We start from the raw sequence: 20,387 nt of genomic DNA on the forward strand, positions 1-20,387 counted from the left end.
CACACACACACACACACACACACACACACACACAACTATAGTCCCCATGGTTCTGTGAGCAGAGAGAATGAATGTGCATTCAGTTTAAGTAATTATTGGAACCGAAGGCAAAAGATGTAGCAAGCTTGCTGAAGTTAGATCTCTGTATGGATAGGAGACTGTGTGGAACAGCATGTATGCCGCTCTCCCAAACACATGGCTGGAGCGAGGTACACAGTGCACAATGTTATGCCCATTGAAGGGTTGTGTAATCGCCCTTCTTTACCCTGCCCAGACCCAGCTGCAATACTTCACCTAGTGCGCCAGGTGCTTTTCTCTGGAATAGCCCCTGTTCTTGAGGATTCTGTCCTGTTTGGGCCCCCAGTTGTGCATTGTACCAACAAAAGTGCCTTTTGGCTCCCACTCTCCCCAGTGCTAGGTGATTGCTTAGCCTCTTCCTCTAACTCCAGCAATGAGGTTAGCTAATCAGAAGCTGTCAACAGGAAGATCCCTGTTGCCAAAGGGTCTGGCATGGCGTCTCCAGGGATGTGAGAGGCAGCTACAGGAATGCTAGAGTTCAGGGCTAAGATGCATCAGCACAGGAATAGATTCCTAGCCCCTGAGCCTATCTTAGCTTTTAGGTGTTATAATTAGAAATTGAGATTTAAATGAAAGAAGTAAATAGAACAATGCATGCCCCTGAGCTTCAGCCATGGCTAGGCTTCACTCCTCTTTAGCAGTGTGTGCAGATTAGGTTAGAGCAACAGTATTAGAAAACTTCATCACAAAAGCTGGAAACATCACAGTCATCCAGTTTAGCTCTGAAAGAACATTCTGTTCACTTTGTGAGTGTGTCTTTTCACACATAGGCACAACATCACTCGGGAAGCACTTGATTCCTGTGTTTTCTTGAAAATGGGAGCCAAGGCTGTCCATTCTTTAAACAAAATCTGCTTAGGTAAATTAATGACTTGGGTAATATTAATGCTTTCTTGGCAAACATGCCACAGCAAAACAGAGAAGAGATGAACTTCTTATTGAATTTGACAATAAGGAAGTGCCATGTTTCCGTATTTCAACATGGGTTTTAGTCATTAAGATTATTCTTTTTTACATCTGCCTCAGGTTCTAATGAAATGTCAGTGAAGAGGGCAGCTTCACTAGAGCAAGCAAGCAGGGGCGGGAGATCCCCCCTGAAATGAAAGGGCATCTATTATGCTTTTCTTATAGTTTGGCCACAAGACAAGGAATAGTGTCTTGTTTCCCAAGGGCAAGCTGAGTAGCGGATGTATTTAGTGTGAGATTTGAAGGACCCAGGAGAGGGAAGGTATCAAATAGTCACCTTATCTGCAGAAGGTGGGATATTCATTCTTAAAATTATCTGCCACAGGGAGAGGAAGGGGAGAAATTCCACACCCTTTGTAACCTGTACTTTAGCAATGAGAGTGCCTTCAGTCTAAGTGCCAAATATTCACCTCTTTTGTTTCAGGCCAGAATTATCATTTCCCCACCCAAATGATAGGACTTTTCAGTACTGCACTTGCTTCTGTTGCTGTCTCAATGCCACAGATTCTTCTGGTCCCCATTACTTCCCCATGTCACTGCTCTGTTTGGTGTTGCAAATCAATCATATCGCCCATCCAACCCTATCGCTTAATGGCTGGGTTCATGCAACATAACAACACACACTCAAGGTTGAGCATGGGTTGAGAGGGGCTGTAACTGAGCGCTGGATTCTTGTTTGTGTGAGAGCAGCCATGCTGATAAGCCATGAATAATCCCTGAAGTGTATCCATGATTTGTTGCTGGGATCTGTGTATTGTTTTGGGTTAACCAGTCATGGTTTGTTAGCACAGCTGGGTTTACATAACACAACAACCTAGTTCAGCAACAACCCACATTCAACCCATAGTCAACCTTTGGTGAGGTGTGCGAACTTAGTAAGATGATATAGTAAGTGGAAAGCTACACTGTGGCTGATGTGATGATATAACTAGAAACAGGCATACTCATGCTTCAACATAATCACAGTCATTCAGACTGGGCTACATGATAATCTTATTAAGGGGACATGAGGGCAATTGGGAGACATGATAGAGAAGGACCACTTAAGCATACTCAGACCGAAAAATGACCTATAATTCCTGAGAGCTGAGGAATCTTATGCATGCTTTTTTTGTCAAAGCATGCATAGAATTCTGACCTAAGTGTGCACACACAAACACACACACACACACACACACACACACTTTTTGGCATGCTCAAAAGATTGCATAAAATAATCATTTCACTCAACCTGGAATAAAAATAGTACATTTTATTTTAATTTCAATTACCAGTGCATGATGGGCAAATGACTACTACTAAATGTGGCTACATATTTATTGTTTAGTTGCAAAGTCATGTCTGACCCATCATGACCCCATAGACAACATTCCTCCAGGCTCTCCTGTCCTCCACAATCCCTTGGAGTCCACCGAAGCTCACACCCACTGCCCCAGTGACTCCATCTAGACTCCATCCTCTGCCGTCCCCTTCTCCTTTCACCATCAATCATTCCCAACATCAGAGTCTTCTCCAGTGAGCTGTCCCTTCTCATTAGGTGGCCAAAGTATTTGAGTTTCATCCTCAGTATCTGACCTTCTAAAGAGCAGTCAGGGTTGATTTCCTTTAAGATTGACTGGTTTGATATCTTTGCAGTCCAAGGGACTCGCAGGAGTCTTCTCCAGCACCACAATTCAAAGACCTTAATTCTTCGGCACTCAGCCTTCCTTATGGTCCAACTTTAACAGCCATACATTGCAACTGGGAAAACCATAGCCTTGACTATACGCACTTTTGTTGGCAGGATGATGTCTCTGGTTTTCAGTATGTTGTCTAGTTTTGCCATAGCTTTCCTCCCAAGGAGCAAGTGCATTTTAATTTCTTGACTACAGTATAAGAGGTTCTGTGCTCAAAAGCTACCCTAGAGTACATGCAATGGCACTCAGGTAGTCTTTTGGTCTGACTCGGCAAAGCTCTTCTTATATTGTTGTATTTTTTTAACTCCCTTCACTGCAAGGATGACAAGAGGCACACAAATTTATCTGGCAAACCACATTATGTGGTTCATGATCTGGATTTGGCTTGTACATTACAAATTGACCTCAAATAGTTTCCATCTTATTGTACTTAGATTACTACCATTCCATTCTTGTTCTCTATCAATTATTACATTTCTCCCAAATCTCTCTCTCTCTCTTCCTGGAAATTTAGCAGGCTCTCTCATGAGTTCTTCTGCATCACATTTGGGCTACATTTGTCTTGATGGAATACAAGCAGCTCAGGCCTGACTTGGAAGAGGATTCCCAACTGGCTGGAAAGGAAAAGGGGCAAATGATGGGGAAAGACCAAGGAGCATACAAATTTAAGAGTTTCAGAAATGTAATCCCTCTCCCCTCACCCCGCTTCTGATATTTGGAAAATGAGCATATGGTTCAGTTCTTGGGTTTAGTGACCCTTGATGATAAAACATTTGTTGAAATATTTGTACCTTCAGCACTTATGTGTGTAAGGCCAGTTCATGATGGATTCTAAGAGTGATAGGTTGCTGAATTTTAATCAACCTGATACTTTTTATTGGGTATGCACATTTTAAATTCTATGCTTCTCCTTTGACAGCTTTGTCCTGTAGATTAGAGCATTTCTTGTAATGACCTTGCAGCAATGCTGTACATGTCACACATTGAATATTTTCATTCATATTAATTTCTAAGGAGGGAAGTCCGATACATGGGAGATTTTGCGACTGGTTCATGCTCAGTCTTCAGTAGTAATGACCAGCATGTGAATAAACAAAACAATCAGACTTGAACATGAATTATGTTGAATTTTTGTGAGGCATAGTGCAATATCAAATATCAAATGTATATAGAAAGAATATCTATATTATAGAATAACCAGCCAGGAAAAATAGATCTCTGCCTGGTGACAAGCAATATCCAAATTACCCCTGCCAGCAGGGATGCCCTGACTAAATTCATTCTATCCATGTTTCATGGATTCTGAAGTGTCATTCATTCCATTGTTCGTTCATTGATGGAACTGGTTTTTTTAGGGATGTACAAGTCTTTTGTTCCAATTGTGCAAATCAGTGCTTGTGCTAATGTGCATTAATGTACCCTCTCCCCCAAAAAGTATAAAATTAGTCTGTGCAAATTGGAAAAAGCTCATCTTCTGGAGAATTCATAGGGAATTTGGGTTCATTTTAACCCACTGCAGTTTTCTCCGACATTCCTACATGTCAGCGATTCCCATTCATGTATCAGACTGGTGGCCAAGCTGCTGATACATTGAGACAATCCTGTCTAATCTGATGGGAGACTGCTCTCCAGGGTCCCTTGTAGGGGGTCTTTCCAAGCCCTGCTTCTGAACTGGGGATAGAACTGATCCTGGTTCCTTCAGCTTGTAAAGTATGTGCTCTCTTCACTGAACTATGATCCTCCTTCCCAAAATACAAACAATACATGCTCCAAGGGATCTATGCAGGATAGCATGGAGCACTGTGGGATCTGAACTCATGGCACATAAATCGAAATTAAACTAAACCAGGGCTGATCCAAGACTCTTTGCTACCTGAGGTGGGGCAGAAAATCAGATCACCATCAAAGTGCACAGTACCTGAGGCCAAGTTATTTTAACACTTCTTCCTGGAAGTACAAAGATGTTTACTACCTACAAGTTAAACAGTACCAAAGAGAAGTAAAACTAAACTAAAATTCCCTGCTCTTGGATGACATCCAAATCAGACAGAAGATAAGGCTATCATGATGGCTATAAATCCCCTCTGGTATCAAGTATCTCACCATATACCAGTTGCTGGGGAATGCAAGCCAGAGAGGGCTACCACATTCCCATCCTGCTTGTGAACAGAATGCTGAACCAGTGAGGCATTTGGTGTGGTCCAGCATGTCTGTTAACGTTCTTTGAGACAATTTCTTCACTCTTCCTAACAGTAGGGCCAGTGCTATATGCAACCACTGTGCCATAGCATAGATGAGGTGGCATCTTCAAGATTCAGGGCTGCTGGCTGAAACATGGTCGGATCAGGAAACAGAGTAAATGTGGTTGGATGTGATTCCAGACCTAATCAGCACATGCGCCAGTCATTAGGCTTAAGAAATAACGTAAGATCCAGGTGCATAGAAACATGAATGTACACACAAGTTGCCTGATCTTTATGATCTTCCTCATTTTCCTCTTCCTCCAGATAGGGCAAGGAAAGCAAATGACAAGCAGATTAAGTGTAATTCATTTTCCTGGATCTCAAGTTATATTTAGCAACAGGTGGGCATGCACCTGAATCTGGCACATTGCCCCATTGTAAAAGTGCTAACCATATTTCAAAATAAAATTTCATGATAAAAAGTTTTTAAAAGATCAAGGCAGCAATAACAAGAACCTATATAATGCAGCAAGATCACTAAACAAACAAATGGATTGCCTAATTATAATTCTTAGTCTGTCTGCAGTATAATGTACAACAGCTATAGTAAACCAGTCGGAGTAAGAGCTCACTTTCCAATGTTTCTACAGCAACCTAAAAGAGCAAATGATATGTGAAATAAGTGGAGACTGTATGCCTTGGTATTTACAAGGGAATTATTTTTAGATGCAATTAATTTGAAAATTGAACCTTGCATAAGGAAAAGAAAGACTAGCTTTGGTTTTGAATTGTATAAAGTGCAGTTTTCAAGCCAGGATATTTTCAGACAAATGACCCATATGAAAAACCGTGCAGCTCACCCCAAACCAAGAGGACTGTGCTACTACTTCATTATTGCATCTATGAAGCCCTTCACATTTTGCATTAGCAAATGACTTAATATCTCAAATACCGCAGCATCATATTTAGATGCATGAAAAATGATGTTCCTAAGCTTAATTGCAAGAGTGGGGATTTAAACACACACTGACAGAGACATTCTGATGGTCTTGAAGTTACTATTAATCTGTAGCACATTTTATTTACTCACATTTCAAATGTTATGCTGTGAGCTGTGTCCTCATACGACTTTTGGCTCAAGCAAAATTAACTCCAGAAGTGAAGGAGAGGCCTGCTGAGATCACTTCCTGCTCAAATCTGTTTCTTGGCTGGGAAACTAGCTTCTCTTGTTCGTGCTGGAAAACATTTACAATGGAGAGGTTGTAGTGTGCTGGCAATGTTACTCCAGGACATGTACGCAAATATAAATAGCTATTTGAATAATGTTAGGCTGTGGAGTGAGATGTGCGATAGTAGGCCAACGAAGAGGCCAAGAAAACCAAAGGCACTTCATAATTTGTATATAGAGCCCTGCTTCCAAAGTCCATGTTAGGATTACTGTAATGTAACTAGTAATACTCCAAGTTGTATGCATACCAAGAAGGGAATACTACTATCTGAATCTTTCCATGAAACTTCTAAAAAATGCCCTCCTTGTTTTCTACAGCTTCTGGATCCTAAACCTTGCAAATAGCATAGGCAAGCATGGAACAATCCTGATCCTGAAGACTATTTATTTATCTATTTTTTGGTAGCACCCAACAGCTGAAGCTCTCTGGGTGGTTTAAAATGACACATAAAATACAGATAGCACTAAAAGCATCTTTGTTTATTTATTTTTTTATTTATATCCTGCCTTTTTCCTACAAAGGGCTCAAGGCAGCTTACATCATTCTCCTCCTCCATCTTATCCCCACAACAACAACCCTGTGAGGTAGGTTGGGCCGAGAGTCTGTGACTGGCCCAAAGTCACCCAGTTGGCTCCATGGCCGAGCAGGGACTAGAACCCAGATCACCTGAGTCCATGCTCTTAACCACTACACCGCACAGACTCATCTTAAAAGAGTGCCATGTAAAGTGTAGTATCAAATGTTTAAAAGCTCCAATTGATTATACAAATTAAATCATAAAAGCTGATTAAGTGGCTAACAAAGCCCCAAACTAATAGTAAAGAGGACAGTCTTAACTTGGCACCAAAAAGATATTAAAATTGGTACCAGGAAGGCCTCAGCAGGGAGTTTGTTCCATAATTGTTTTCCCCAACATATATTTGTATTCAAGCATTCTCTAGTTCTTCTGTACTTTGTGTGCCCTATCTGAAGAGTTGCAGCATCTAAATTTTAAAACTAGCATGTGGGAAGGATCTCCACATGCCATTTGGAAAATGAGTAAGACAGTTTTACAGCTCTGGAAACATATTTCAGCTCTGATGCCTGCCCTTTTACAAGCCCCTTTTAATGGTTATTTTACGGGGTTGAGCAGCAACCAGGAAGACCTTCCTATTCAGTGCTTATTGACCTGACTTGTATCACAGGAGGCTTCCTTAGACCCTGTCAGAAAGCGGACAATATCCAATACATCTACTGCCACCTCAGAGTAGGACACTTCCTCAACCATTCATTCCTGTTCTGTGGAACCAAAGATGCCAAGGAATGAACCAGGGACTCTGCAGTCCCCCAAAAACTTTTTCAGCTCTTAACATTGTTTAGAGTTCAAATGAAAAGACAGTGAAAGAGTAAAGGATAAATGGACAACTATCACATTAAAAAACCAACTGGCAGCAAATAGCAGGGGAAAGTGATGGGCGCACCACTCCTTGATTTGCTGCTACGTACCTCTGTCCTGTCCTGTGTGTGAACCCTTGGGCAGGGCGGAAGCAAGATCAAGCTGCGTGTCCAGAAGTCGCTGTTCCTTCTGTCCTGTTCTCTTTCAGACCACCAGCCACTGATGCAGCCTTCCCATGGAGCAAACGCAGCAGTGAATTCGATCCCCCGGCAAGAGCTGTTGGTTATAAGCTATGAATAGGGTGACAATCCATACTAACAAATACATAAATAAATAAATGCCAGAATAATCTGTTTCTGTCTAAGGATTACAAGGTAGGCATACGCAAGCAGGATTGGAGAGAATCTACCTAGGTTCTAGTTGAGCCATGTTCCAATCATGACTCTTGAACCCCATCACATGTATGTCTCATGACTTGAGAGCCACTTCCACATGGTATAAAAGCTCAACCTGCAAAGTTTAGCAGATCTGATCCATATTTGCTGGATCCGTAATCCTGATTCAAGACTCCTCAAGGAGTGTGCACATTACAACTCATACACCACCAAATCCAGTCAAAAAGGTGCCTAAAAACACGCATTTAAAAAAAAACAGGTAAAAGCAGCTACTAATAGGTAACATACAATTTACATTAATATTGTATAGGTAAAAATAGATAGCTGCCCCATCAATTCCAGTGATAGCTGTTTGGCCAAATCAACAACCTCAAAAATGTGTTTGCTAATAGTAACCAAGGAAGTGGCTTCCTTTCCCCTCTTGTAAAAAAAAGAACAAAGTCTGTACAAAGTCCCAAGTTGTAAGCTCTGTAAAGGAAAACCGATGCAATCTATTTGATCCATTCCCCCCCAGCCCCCTTAGGATCTATAACCAAAAACACTGAAATAAAATTATGCTGTAGGAGAATGATTGTATGAGCATGAGTTCAAGGTCTGATGGCAATGCAAAGAAGCAGACCGGCACAGTAGGATGAAATTGCTCTTGTGGTGCTGGTGTGGAGGGAATCAGACAGATTTTCAATTAACATACCAGCCGGATGAGTCACTTTGAAGATTTACAGGAATGGTGCACATTTCCAAAAATGAAGAAGCAGACCAAAGGGTGAATCAGGGAGTCTGTGCATGCATTTTGACCAAAAATACTGTAGAAAAATGAAGAACGGGAAATTACAACCAGCATCATTCTAAAACTACTTTTCCCAAGTTGGTGCACTTCAGAAGCTCTGGCAAACAACCCACATAATATGCAATTAGCATGGACAATGACCATCTTCTCTGAGATGATGGGAGGTATGATGAAAGCATTCTGGATAATAATGAACATGGCATGCATGAAGGTTATGGGCTACTCCTAGGGTCAAAATTAGCTTGCTTGAAATGTAAGTAGGATACTTTTAGCACTCAGTTGCTGCAAAGATTACTAGTTTTGTCATTATGTTCTGTACCTATGTGTGCTGCATGGCCCACAAGACAGCAAAAATGGGTCCTGGGCCTCCCAGCGCTTGTCTCAACCAACCAGGGACATTTCTACAATGATGCAGGCTGATGCATCCACATCAGGGGTTGAGTGGGAGGAACAGCAACCTGCACCATTTTGCCCTGCTTCTTGTGAAGAGTGCCGTCCCCCAGGCTCTGGAGCACCCCTCTACCTGTTGCCCTGCTGTGGCATTTGCAAGAGAATGGGTGGTGGGCTGCCTGGAACAGCTGCCCACTTTCTATCGCACATGCTCCACCTTATCTTACTATGACCATGAACAAGCCCTGAAAAGAATTGGCTGAATGTTCTTGAGATCATGCCTGAACTCTCTTGGGATGTAGACAAGCTCTTGAAAGAGCACCATCCACAGAAAGGGCTGTGAGGCAGAGGGAGGAGGTGGTGTGTCTTCTAATTTCAGGCAGCAATATCTGTGGGGCCAGGACTGAAGCGAATTCCCCTTGGAACTGGTGTTCTCTCACTGGCTGCAGTAGGCCAGGATAATTTCTCTGGTAATTTTCATATTCAGCTATAATACCCATATACTCAGTAATCGGTAAAACATTGAGCTATGACCTGCACAATACCTAACAAATTATTTCCACAAAATACATGCTTAGTGCCCCTTTTCCCCCTTTAGTCTTCATTAACTCAAAACCCCATAGAAATGTCAACATGGCTACCATATAAATTAAACAGAACTCCCTAGTGTAAATTCTGGCACTCCTAGAAATGTGTAGAGCATTCCAAAGGGACATGATCAAGAATCTTCCTATCTCCATTCACGCAGGACATTGACCCAAAAGAGAGGGTAGTAAAGGAACTGCAGACATTAAAAATGAGGATTATGCCATTAACTCATGACCACTCCAGTCCTATTATGGGTCACTCAATTCAATAGGAAAGGGCCTTTGACAGATACTTTAATTCACCAAAGGAGAATCCTTGGACCAATCTATCAGGAACTATGAATCACTGCTCCATATGACAAATTGTGTCTCTACGGGAGTCTTCTGGAGTGAATTTGTGAGTGAGGTCTGACTGAGGTTGAAGTTTGTTTGCTTGTTTGTTTCATTTTCATACCACCCAATAGCCAGAGGTTGTCTGAGAGGTTAACAAAAGTTAAAAACATATAAACAACAACTAAAAAATGAACACAGGGAAATGACACATCAAACAATAAAACAGTAAAATCACAGCAATTGCAACCAAATCAGTGCAGAGGTATAGCAGCAGAATTTGACTCTTCAGAGCAGAAAAAAAGAAAAAGACTTTCTCTGGAATTTTGCTTGAGAAACAAGGAGTTCCTGAGCCCTGGAATGTCTTGTGTTCCTGGTCTTGATCTTTGATCCTAATGTCTGCATTGTTTCCTGAACTTGCTTTTCAGGTTGAAGTGGGGAACTTGGATTTTTGTTGGGATGTCTACAACCACAACAAGAGTTCCTGAGTCCTAACAATGGCTTCTCACTGGTTTCTGTACATTGCATCCTTACGTGACTTCAAAGGTCATTCCAGATCCCATATATATATATGTGGATCTTGCTCCCATTTCACATGTCATCTGCAAGGCTGAGGTGCCATTGGCCCCCAGAGAAACTTAACATTGTACAGAGGTGTGTACCACAGTCCCAGAAGCAAACTTCTAATGCAGCCTAATACTACCCACATCTCTCGATCGGTTTCTATTGGGATTTTGCCTAGGGCCTTCTTTGCAGGTTGTCAGGAAGGCTCTGAAAACATCCAGTTTTGCTGGCCTTACAGGAGTGTCTCAAGCTGTTGGTTTTTATGGTGATATATGTTCGTATTGATTTTTTTCCTATTTGCAATCACTGCTTTTCTTGTACTTTTATTGGATAATTTCTTTAATGTAACTTTTATATTGTTTGAATTTTGAACATCAGTTTGGGAAGGTTTGCCACTTAAAGGTGACCTTAAAATAATTTTGAATGAAATAAGTATAAGACTTTTGACTGGTGAAATCTCAATTGCATTCTGGTGTTTTAACACAATCCAGGAATTGGCAATTTTTTTCCAGTCATTGTGACTTTTGTTGCATTCTGTTCTACACCCATATTTGTCAGCGATTTGGGAAAATACCCTTCAAAAATTTAATGCACAGTTTGTTGTTATTATTACATTATATACAAATATACCCTGGTAAATTTTGTAAGTCCAGTAATATTTTACATGAGTTGTAAATACTTCAGTATATCAAAAATAAAAAATAAAAAATAAATTGCCTAGTGCTTTTACATAATGCTTTAAAATGTACAATATACAATTACTTATCAGTGCATAAAAATGGACCTGTTTTTACCATACATTTAATATTTAATTTCATCCTACATGTCGGGGTAACCACCCTTCTCAGCCTCCTGCCTTTTAGTTTCCTTTTCATAAAGCAAAACATGGGGGGGGGGGTTTACAAAATGTCCCCAAATCTGCATAAAAGTAGTCTTGTGGGGTATGTGTATACCCTAAACCAAGTCACAAAAGAATAAGTACAGTTCCTTTTAGTCTTTTTTGAAAGCCAAGATTCTGAGCTACAATTAACAAATGATTTAAATCCACTGAGAGAAAGCTTTTTTATGTTGGTTTAAATTGTATAAGCTAAACAATCTTTGTGCAGATTGAAGGTCAATAGGCCATGCATTGTCATGCACATTTTATTGTTATGCATAGCTTCAGGCAGGGCTTTTTTTTGTCATCGAACTATTAAAATTTCCTGGGGAAAACATTTAACCAAACAAAGGACTTTTCGTTTGCAGCATTTGCCTTTTATTTGGGGTCAGAAATGACCCCTTTTGAAACTAGTGCTAGGTTTCATATAGACATAGGGTGTGCATTCCATTACTTCATCTTTATAAATACCAAAATAGTATTTATGACACATAAACAGGGTTTCCAAATATTGGGGGTGGGAATTAAACTACATATCTTAAGTCTTATTTAAATGTGTGTTTTCTATCAATGTATATCTATTTAAGTCTGAGAACTTGCAGTGAAAGAGTGGCACTCTGAGGGCAGTACTTTGGAACAGAAATGCAGGAGCCCATTCAGTCAAATGAAGAGGAGGGCCCCCAAATGCAGCAGAGCTGGCTTTCCACATGTTTAGATGAATGAAATAATATGCATCACCATCTGAGTCCAGTGTTCAAAGCTACCAAAATCTGGTCCATAGCTAAGTTCCAGTCTGCTCCAAGAGGTTCTGAACAGGGTCACCCTATATAAAAATTTGTAAATTTAACACTCCTCAAACTCAGTCGGGGATAAAGTCCAGTCCTGATGCAAGATGCCTTCAACACCCAATGATGAACCTGAGCTATAGAGCTACTTCTTGCAGAGTAGCTTTTGAGCTGCATATAGTCAGAAGGTCATGCTTTCTTTGGGCGAAATGGCTGCGACATATCAACCTCTGAAAAGCACTGATTTGACTTGAGAAGCAGTGTGCAAGGCTGTCTGAAGTGCATCAGTCAGAGGGGTGGGGAGGGACACAAATAATATAACTCCAGGCCATTCTGGGTCCCTGACTCAACTTGTCATATCTTGTGAATGTCTTGCTTTGCTTTTAGCACAATGCTGAGCCATTTAGCATTTCTTGAAGAAAAGGGCCCACTGCACGTGTTCTACATTTTCTGTGTTTTGCATGATACACAGACAAGCCTGAGTGCATTTGTCATCATGCCATCAATTTTATTATTAAGTGCTCATAATATGGATGTGCATGCGTAACTTGATGTCAATATTCTGTGAGATGGATTTTGTCCTCTACGTGAAGAAATAGGACTGAGTCACCCAGTGGAGGGGGAAGGGTAAAGATGGTCCAACAAATGCGGAAAGGCACTGTTTAATTTACTGGATTCTATGTATCAATGTTGTTTGGTGAGAGAAATCCACTGGTCCCTTCACAACACAAGAAAGAACACCCATCTTTATAAGAAGCAATGTATACTCACCTGATTTGTTGTCCATTTCACACTTGGAAGGAGAAACTAAAGAACTGTGTTCAGTGTAAAGCCAGTCCTGAAGTTCCTGAGAGTTAGATCCAGATTTATCCATTCTGAAAGTAGATCCACTGAAATCAGTGGGACTTCAGTTAGTCATCATGACTGTCTAAAGTCTTATTGCTTTCAGTGGGTCTCCCTCAGGCATGTCTAAATCTGGCTCTAGTTTATAAATGGGTAAAGGATGATGCGGAGGTGCCACAAATGCAAACAGATTGTTTAAGCTGTCTCAGAGAAAGGATTTGGTGGTGTTTGAAAGATAATTCAAGCTGTCTTTCCAGCTGAGATGTCCAAATCAGTGAAGCTGGTTGAAGTTTTCCAATGTCCATCTTGAAGCTTGTTTTGACTTGGATTCTTATTTGGCATCCTCCACCAGCAAGGAGTTGGACCTGATGGCCTTCTTGGCCCCTTCTGACCCTAATACTCTATGATTCTAAGCTTCAGATTGATTTTTTTAGATGGAAATATGTTTGTGTTTTTTCCAAATGAATGCACCAATTGCATACATTCAAATGTTAGCATTTTTCTTCCATTGAACAAAACATGTTTTTTTCAAATTATTATTATTTCATTACATAGGTAAGACCCAAAGTGGCTTACCTAGTCTTCCTCCTCCATTTTCTTCTCACAAGAGCCCTGTAGGGTGGGTCAGCCTGCGCAGGACTGACTGGTCCAAAGTCACCCAGTGAGCTTTAAAGCTGAGTGTGGACTTGAACCCAGATCTTGAAAGTCCTCAGTCCAACACTCTAACCACCACGCCATGCTGATTCCCAAATGTACATGTTGCTGATGTGATTTTTTTCAGATGTAGGCCTTTTCTGACTACATGTTTGTTCTGAAAATGATGATAAGCAGAGATGTGTGAGGAAACCATTTTGTGGGGGGGAATCCATCAGAATCCCAGGGCTTTGTTGTGGCCATAGGTCTGAATTTCTCCTGAGTGCATTTTCCAGAAATCATGCCACATGTGGCCACTGTGGAAGCAGCATCCCTTTTCTATGTGCATCATGTGCAACAGGCATTGTTAGTGCTGCACAAGCTTGGAAATGTATAGATAAAAGAGACCATAGATCACATTCATTTGTGGTAACTGTAAGTTGGATAAACTCTGGTTAAAACCAAACTGGGATGAATTGTTCATCCATCTCTGTTTCCACATGGTTATTAAGACTGTGTCTCCAATTATGATGAGGAAGCTTAACTTCAGATCACAACTGTGACACTTCTAAACCACCAAGCAATCACATGAATTATGACCACTGAAATTTGGGGATGTTATCACAGGAATTATCACTGCTTCCAGAAAGCTGTTCTAATTAGCTGTCTCAGGTCTGGTTGCACTTACCAGAGTTTCCGCATACATTTTTCTGATGTGACTCCCCTTGTGTATCGGTTAAGTATTCTTTTCTGCAGCAACTGTAACTTCCAGGGTTCATTCCAGGTCAGACACAAAGGAAGGGGGTCAGAATGACCTTGGCTTCAGGCTGCCTGGGAAGCAACTAGGCTGCCACACATAGCAAGTTTATGTGTGGAGGAAGTTTTAAGAATGAATCAGTGTGTTAAATTTCAATCAAGGTCAGCCTGACACCAACTGCAAAAGTACATTGGGAAGACATTTTCAGTTTTATATGGCTTTGAGTGCATAAATCATTCTTCCTTTGAAGACTTTTGGGCTTCTGTACCTACCTATTGTTTCTCTTGAATGTGATTCAAGTGATACTTCTCGGACAACAAAACCTTGCACAGAAAAGTGTGCCCATGCACTGACAGCTTTTGTGAAGCCCACTTTTGAAAATAGTGCCAGCAAAAGATGCAGAGCCAGTGTGGCCTGGTGGCTTGAATGCGAGAGTGGTACTTGGGAGATCCAAGTCCTGGTCGCCACTCAGCTCTGGAGCCCCCTGGGTGACTATGGGCCAGTCACTGCCTCTCAGCCTCACCTACCTTACAGAGTTGTTGTGAGGATAAAGTACAGAAGAGCCTTTCTTGCAAGGCACCTTGGGTTCCTTGCTAGAGCAACTGATGTGGGGTGTAAAGGCAATTGATATTATTAATAGTAATATCCACCTTTGGTATTCTTAAGCCAGGCTTGTGCAAAACAAATTTAAATCCAGCGTGCCCTGGCAATCCATTCTTTGTCAAGAAAAAGCCTAACTCTATGGCTTTTGGGAATGACGTGTCATTTTAGCATGCATTCCAGGGCCAGGGTGACACAGACTCTTTGGGTGGAGAGAGTTACCCCTAGGAAAGGGAACCTCCAGATACAGAGAGGGAAGCAGCAGAAGAGTTTGTCTCAAGGCTGTCATCTCCAGGTATTTACACAGACCCTAAGAACCCTCAGAGTCGGCAGGTGCCAGGAGGGGGCACAGGCCAGGGGCCAGGTGAGTCCCATGATGGCATTGGGAGAGAAAGGCTAGGCAACTGGAGGGGCTGCATTCAGCCAGGAGGCTGCTCTGTGTCCAGAAGGGCGCTCCGGAAGGATGGGGTCCAGAATTACTCAAAAGAAGGGATCTCAGAAATAGTTTCTAGTTTGGGTTCAATGAACTGCTCTGTGCATGCTCAGAGACTAATTCTTCACTGTCTATAGTTTGGTAGATGTACATTAGAAATGAAGAGCTTTTGCCAAAGAACTGCCTGTTGTTTTGAAAGAGAGAAGGGAGAACCTAACTTCCTACAATGACTAGTATAATTTCATGCAAATGAAGAAAATTTACATAGTGTATCTTATTTTTCTTTGTCATTTTGCATCCTTTACTGCTTAATTACTATTGTCTATACTAAGGGTCCGTCTTATTTGTCTCTTGAGAAATCTATATGCAGGTCAAGAAGCAACTGTGAGAACTGGACACGGAACCACTGATTGGTTCAAAATTGAGAAAGGAGTTCGGCAAGGCTGTATACTGTCGCCCTGCTTATTTAACTTATATGCAGAGCACATCATGAGAAAGGCAGGCCTAGATGAATCACCAGTTGGAATTAAGATTCCTGGGAGAAATATCAACAACCTCAGATATGCAGATGATGCCACTTTCATGGCAGAAAGTGAAGAGGAACTAAAGAGCCTCTTGATGCGGTAAAGGAGGAGAGCGCAAAAGTTGGCTTGAAACTCAACATTAAGAAAACTAAGATCATGGCATCCAGTCCTCTCACTTCCTGGCAAGTAGATGGGGAACAAATGGGGATAGTGACAGATTTTATTTTCCTGGGCTCCAAGATCATCGCAGATGGGGACTGCAGCCAAGAAATTAAAAGACACTTGCTCTTGGGGAGGAAAGCTATGGCAAATCTAGACAGCATACTAAAAAGCAGAGACATCACCCTGCCAACAAAAGGGTGTATAGTCAAGGCTATGGTTTCCCAGTTGCAATGTATGGCTGTGAAAGTTAGACCATAAGGAAGGCTGAGTGCCGAAGAATTGAGGCCTTTGACTTATGGTGCTGGAGAAGACTTCTGCGAGTCCCTTGGACCGCAAGACGATCAAACCAGTCAGTCCTAGAGGAGATCAACCTTGACTGCTCTTTAGAAGGCCAGATACTGAAGATGAAACTCAAATACTTTGGCCACCTAATGAGAAGGAAGGACTCCCTGGAGAAGAGCCTAATGCTGGGAACAATTGATGGCAAAAGAAGAAAGGGACGGCAGAGGATGAGGTGGCTAGATGGAGTCACTGAAGCACTTGGTGTGAGCTTAGGTGGAGTCCAGGTGATGGTGGAGGACAGGAAGGCCTGGAGAAGTGTTGTCCATGAGGTCGCGATGGGTCGGACACGACTTTGTGACTAGCAACAACAACATACTAAGGGTGCAATCCTTGCAAGCCTATGGCTGCTAGACAGAGTCTAGACATCCATAGGATAATGGGGTCCCAACCCTGACCGTGGAAATTCACACCAAGGCTGGAACTGGGACTCTGAACTCAGAGCACCCTCCTTCTTCCATTGTGCCCAGCACAGAAAGAATCACACCAGTAGCAACTCCAAAATCAAAAAAGAAACCTCAGAGCTGGAGTTTTGTTGGTGTGGAGCAGAGCACTCAGACAGCATAAACTGGCCATTTAAGTATTTTGCAAGGTTGGAAAAACATGAAGGTGACCTTTATCTGCATAATTCCTTCCCCCTTCCATAGGAACCCCCAAGAGTTAGGGGAAGCCTCACTGGATTGGGCTGCCCAACTCAAATTCCTGGTCAAAGAAGTGGCCCAAAGTGCCAAAAACTTATAATTATGCAAATATATATTATACTACCTTTCTGTTGTCCCTGAAAAACATAGTCAACCACCAATATGGCTAGAGGCTTGGTTTTTATTTTTTATTTTAAATGTAAGTTTTGATGCTAAAGAGGTTTACTTCTAATTCCATTACTGCCTCTTGTGCTTTTTCTGCTTGTCTAAAATTTGCCATAAAGCCCCGTTTGGCTGGAATATTTCTGCAATCTTTTGCTCAGCCTTATCTGAGAGACAAATTTGTAGCAAATGGTGCCCTTCCCATCACATTTATGTGCAGCATGAAAATATATGTATCTATGCTCCAAATATAGTACCTTAAACACAGCAGTCTAACATGTGCCTTACAGACACATTCCTGCACAGGTGTGTTTTTCATATCTAATGTCTTCCTTTTTTCTCACAGGGAATGTATGTCGTAGCTCAGCATTTGTGCTGGAAAAGCCATAGTGGGGCAATCCACCTAGGTTTTACTTTGCTTTCTGATCTGCAATTAATAAAAGAAAGATCAAAGCCTGTGATACTATATCTAATTTCCATTGGTTCTCTAGATTCTCAGAAATGCCAGACAGATGTTTTAATTCACTCCATAAAAGCATGTGCAAGGGGTGAGTATCAGAGTAGTTTTAAGGAAAGGCTTTAGGACTGACCTTCACCTCCTTTGAGTTTGCGCCCAAACTGCATGCAGTTGTCATCCCAGTAATTTTCTTTAAACGGTCATTTGGGATTCTTTACATCAAGACTACCTTGCTATTCATAACCTTAATGGGGATATGTATCTGTGCTCCACATAACATTTCTACATTATTGAGACTTCAAAGCATTTTTATGAAGATTAGTACTTGGGGTAAAAAAATAAATAAAACCTTTGGAAAGAATGTAATGATACACCTGTGATTGCTTAGTACTTTTCAGCCTTGTATTGGTTTCAGAAAGAAAACATTAGGGCATGCTTTTCCTAGTTTTTTTAAATGCCATTAAAAGCCTACTCCTTGGGTTTTATATTTTAAAAAAGTAGGGATGTATGAATCAGCCTGTTTTGCACATGTCCAGCCATAAGACTCTTACAGTCTGCATGTGCACAAGCTGGGAGGCAGAAGCCAGAAGGCTTGTATGCTAAACATGGAAGGGCTTTCCATAAACGAATGTTACCACATTTCAAAACAATTTTTTCTTCAAGACCTCAATTAGTCCTCCCTCCTTGAGGTGGCTGTCACCACAAGCGGCTATTCCAGCAGGATGGACAGAGAGAGAGAGAGAGAGAGAGAGAGAGAGAGAGAGAGAGAGAGAGAGAGAGAGAGAGAGAGATCATTCCACCAGCCCTGCTTAAAGGATGGTCCCCCCCCTCCCCATTCCTATTTCCTTTTGTGTCTGATCCTTTCCAGTGGTGAACCTGTGGACATGGTCCCTCTTATGTAGATTATACAGTATATACACCATTCTGGGAGCCTTTTTGGCTTAGGAGCAGCATAAAGAAATACATCAGATAAATCAATAAGGACCTAATCCTATCACCTCTGCAGCAGATGCTCAGAAGCCTCCAAGCTGAGAGGCCTGCAAGCATCCAATGCAGGCATGAAGTGTAGTGCTGGCCCCACTGCTGCCACTGTGACTCACACTCTCCAGTGTTTTCTAAGGCGCCTTCTCCAGCAGGCTACACTTAGCATGGGAGAGCGAGAGAGGAGGGGGTCAGGGCACCAGCTGGAATGGGAGTACCTCTGCAGCCCCAGCCTCCTCCTCTCCCCACCCCAGGCACATTCCTCTTTTTCCTTCTGAGACCAAATTGTGACTACAGTGGGAGGGGAGGGCAGCCACTGCAATTTTTTCCAGGCAGCTCTCAAAGCCAGAACTCCAAAAAAGTCTATGGCCTCCAGAGAATGTCAAGGAGCCATAGGATTGCAACCTCAGCTTGTTAATAGCTTTGCAGTGGCTACAGAGAGCTCCGGAATTTCCCTGCTTACTAAGTGCCTTTTACATAGAGCCAAGAGCTGTAGTAGAAATGCATTGACATTTCTATGCATGGGACCTATAAATAAATAGTTGTGGATGTCTCAGGTCCTACTACAGAAAGTTCCATCTTTGTTGTCCAGATAGACAGCAAAAAGTAAAATAAAACCGGTCACATATCTCTGCCAGTATCTCTACCACTGGTTCCAGTAACCCAGGGCCATTGAGAACCTGGCCTGGCTCACTGCACTTCTTAAGCCTTTTATCAAGGGGATTTTACATAACTGGACAAAATCCAAAAAAACCCACCAAATTACCTGATCTTTCACATTCACTTTGCAGCACGGCCCAGGAGGTGCCCAGAATTGGTGTATATGTGCCCTGATTTATATGATGCCCATTCACAACATTTTTTCTGTTACATAGTTCTTTCTGCATCTATTGTATCTATGATTCCTTTTACATGGTCGGGCTTTAATAGCATTGTCTGTCATTGAAATGAGTACTTAGAAATAGCTTTTGAACTAGCTTAGAAATGTGCAGATTGAAATGGGAGACGGGGGTGGAGAATGCAAGAGGCTGTGGGACTTTTCTTTTTCCACTTATACATGTGTAGGATTGCTTTTTAAGGCAGGGATGTAGAACTTGTGTCCCTCCATCTATGTTGAACTGCAGCCTGCCAACATTTAGCTGAAGACCCCTCCTCCCTATGCCTGTTTAGGAGTGTCATTCTAGTCCCCAGCGTGATAAGTTTCTCTGTGTGCCCGAAAAGCTCCTGCCTTCTCCCTTAGAGATGCAGACATTCAGGTTTGGGAATCAAATCCTGATGGTCCACAATCCCACTCTGGAACCTGAGTATCCATGCCTCCTCCTCCTCCCTGGCTCTTGTGAAGTTTTTCCTTCATTCAGGGTTGAATGAAGGAAGCCTTTCCTTCAGGGTTGAAATGACTTAGATGCTGGCAACATGCGTTCTAAGCTACAACACACTGACTTTTTATATTGGGATCTCCCCTCCATTGCTTTCAGTCCCACCTACTGTGGAAATGTCCCTTTAAAGAGTTGCTGGAAGTTCAAGCACCCCAGTTGGGCCCACCAGAATTAATGCCTGTCCTCGGCTTTTGGCCACAGGTTTGCCTTATAGGCAACCATTTAATTTCCCACAAGGCCTCCAATGTAGCATCACT

At 41.9% G+C, this 20,387-nt stretch overlaps 1 long non-coding RNA gene across 3 annotated transcripts in view; it reads right to left on the reverse strand.

Moving 5' to 3' along the window:
- The window catches only part of LOC123020074, a 53,746-nt gene that overhangs the window by 21,900 nt on the left and 11,459 nt on the right, over positions 1–20,387 (reverse strand). For 2 of the 3 annotated variants that reach the window (XR_006414022.1, XR_006414024.1), the window contains exons 2-4: positions 8,594–8,705; positions 7,618–7,783; positions 5,994–6,138 (exon numbers count right to left, since the gene is read on the reverse strand). This is a non-coding gene — a long non-coding RNA (uncharacterized LOC123020074). Of the gene's footprint in view, positions 1–5,993; positions 6,139–7,617; positions 7,784–8,593; positions 8,706–13,641; positions 13,856–20,387 lie in introns of those variants that run through there. The other variant, XR_006414023.1, reaches the window with a different exon arrangement.

The sequence above is a fragment of the Varanus komodoensis genome, unplaced genomic scaffold (genome assembly GCF_004798865.1).
Source record: "Varanus komodoensis strain SLA01 unplaced genomic scaffold, ASM479886v1 scaffold13_3, whole genome shotgun sequence".
Taxonomy (NCBI): Eukaryota; Metazoa; Chordata; class Lepidosauria; order Squamata; family Varanidae; genus Varanus; species Varanus komodoensis.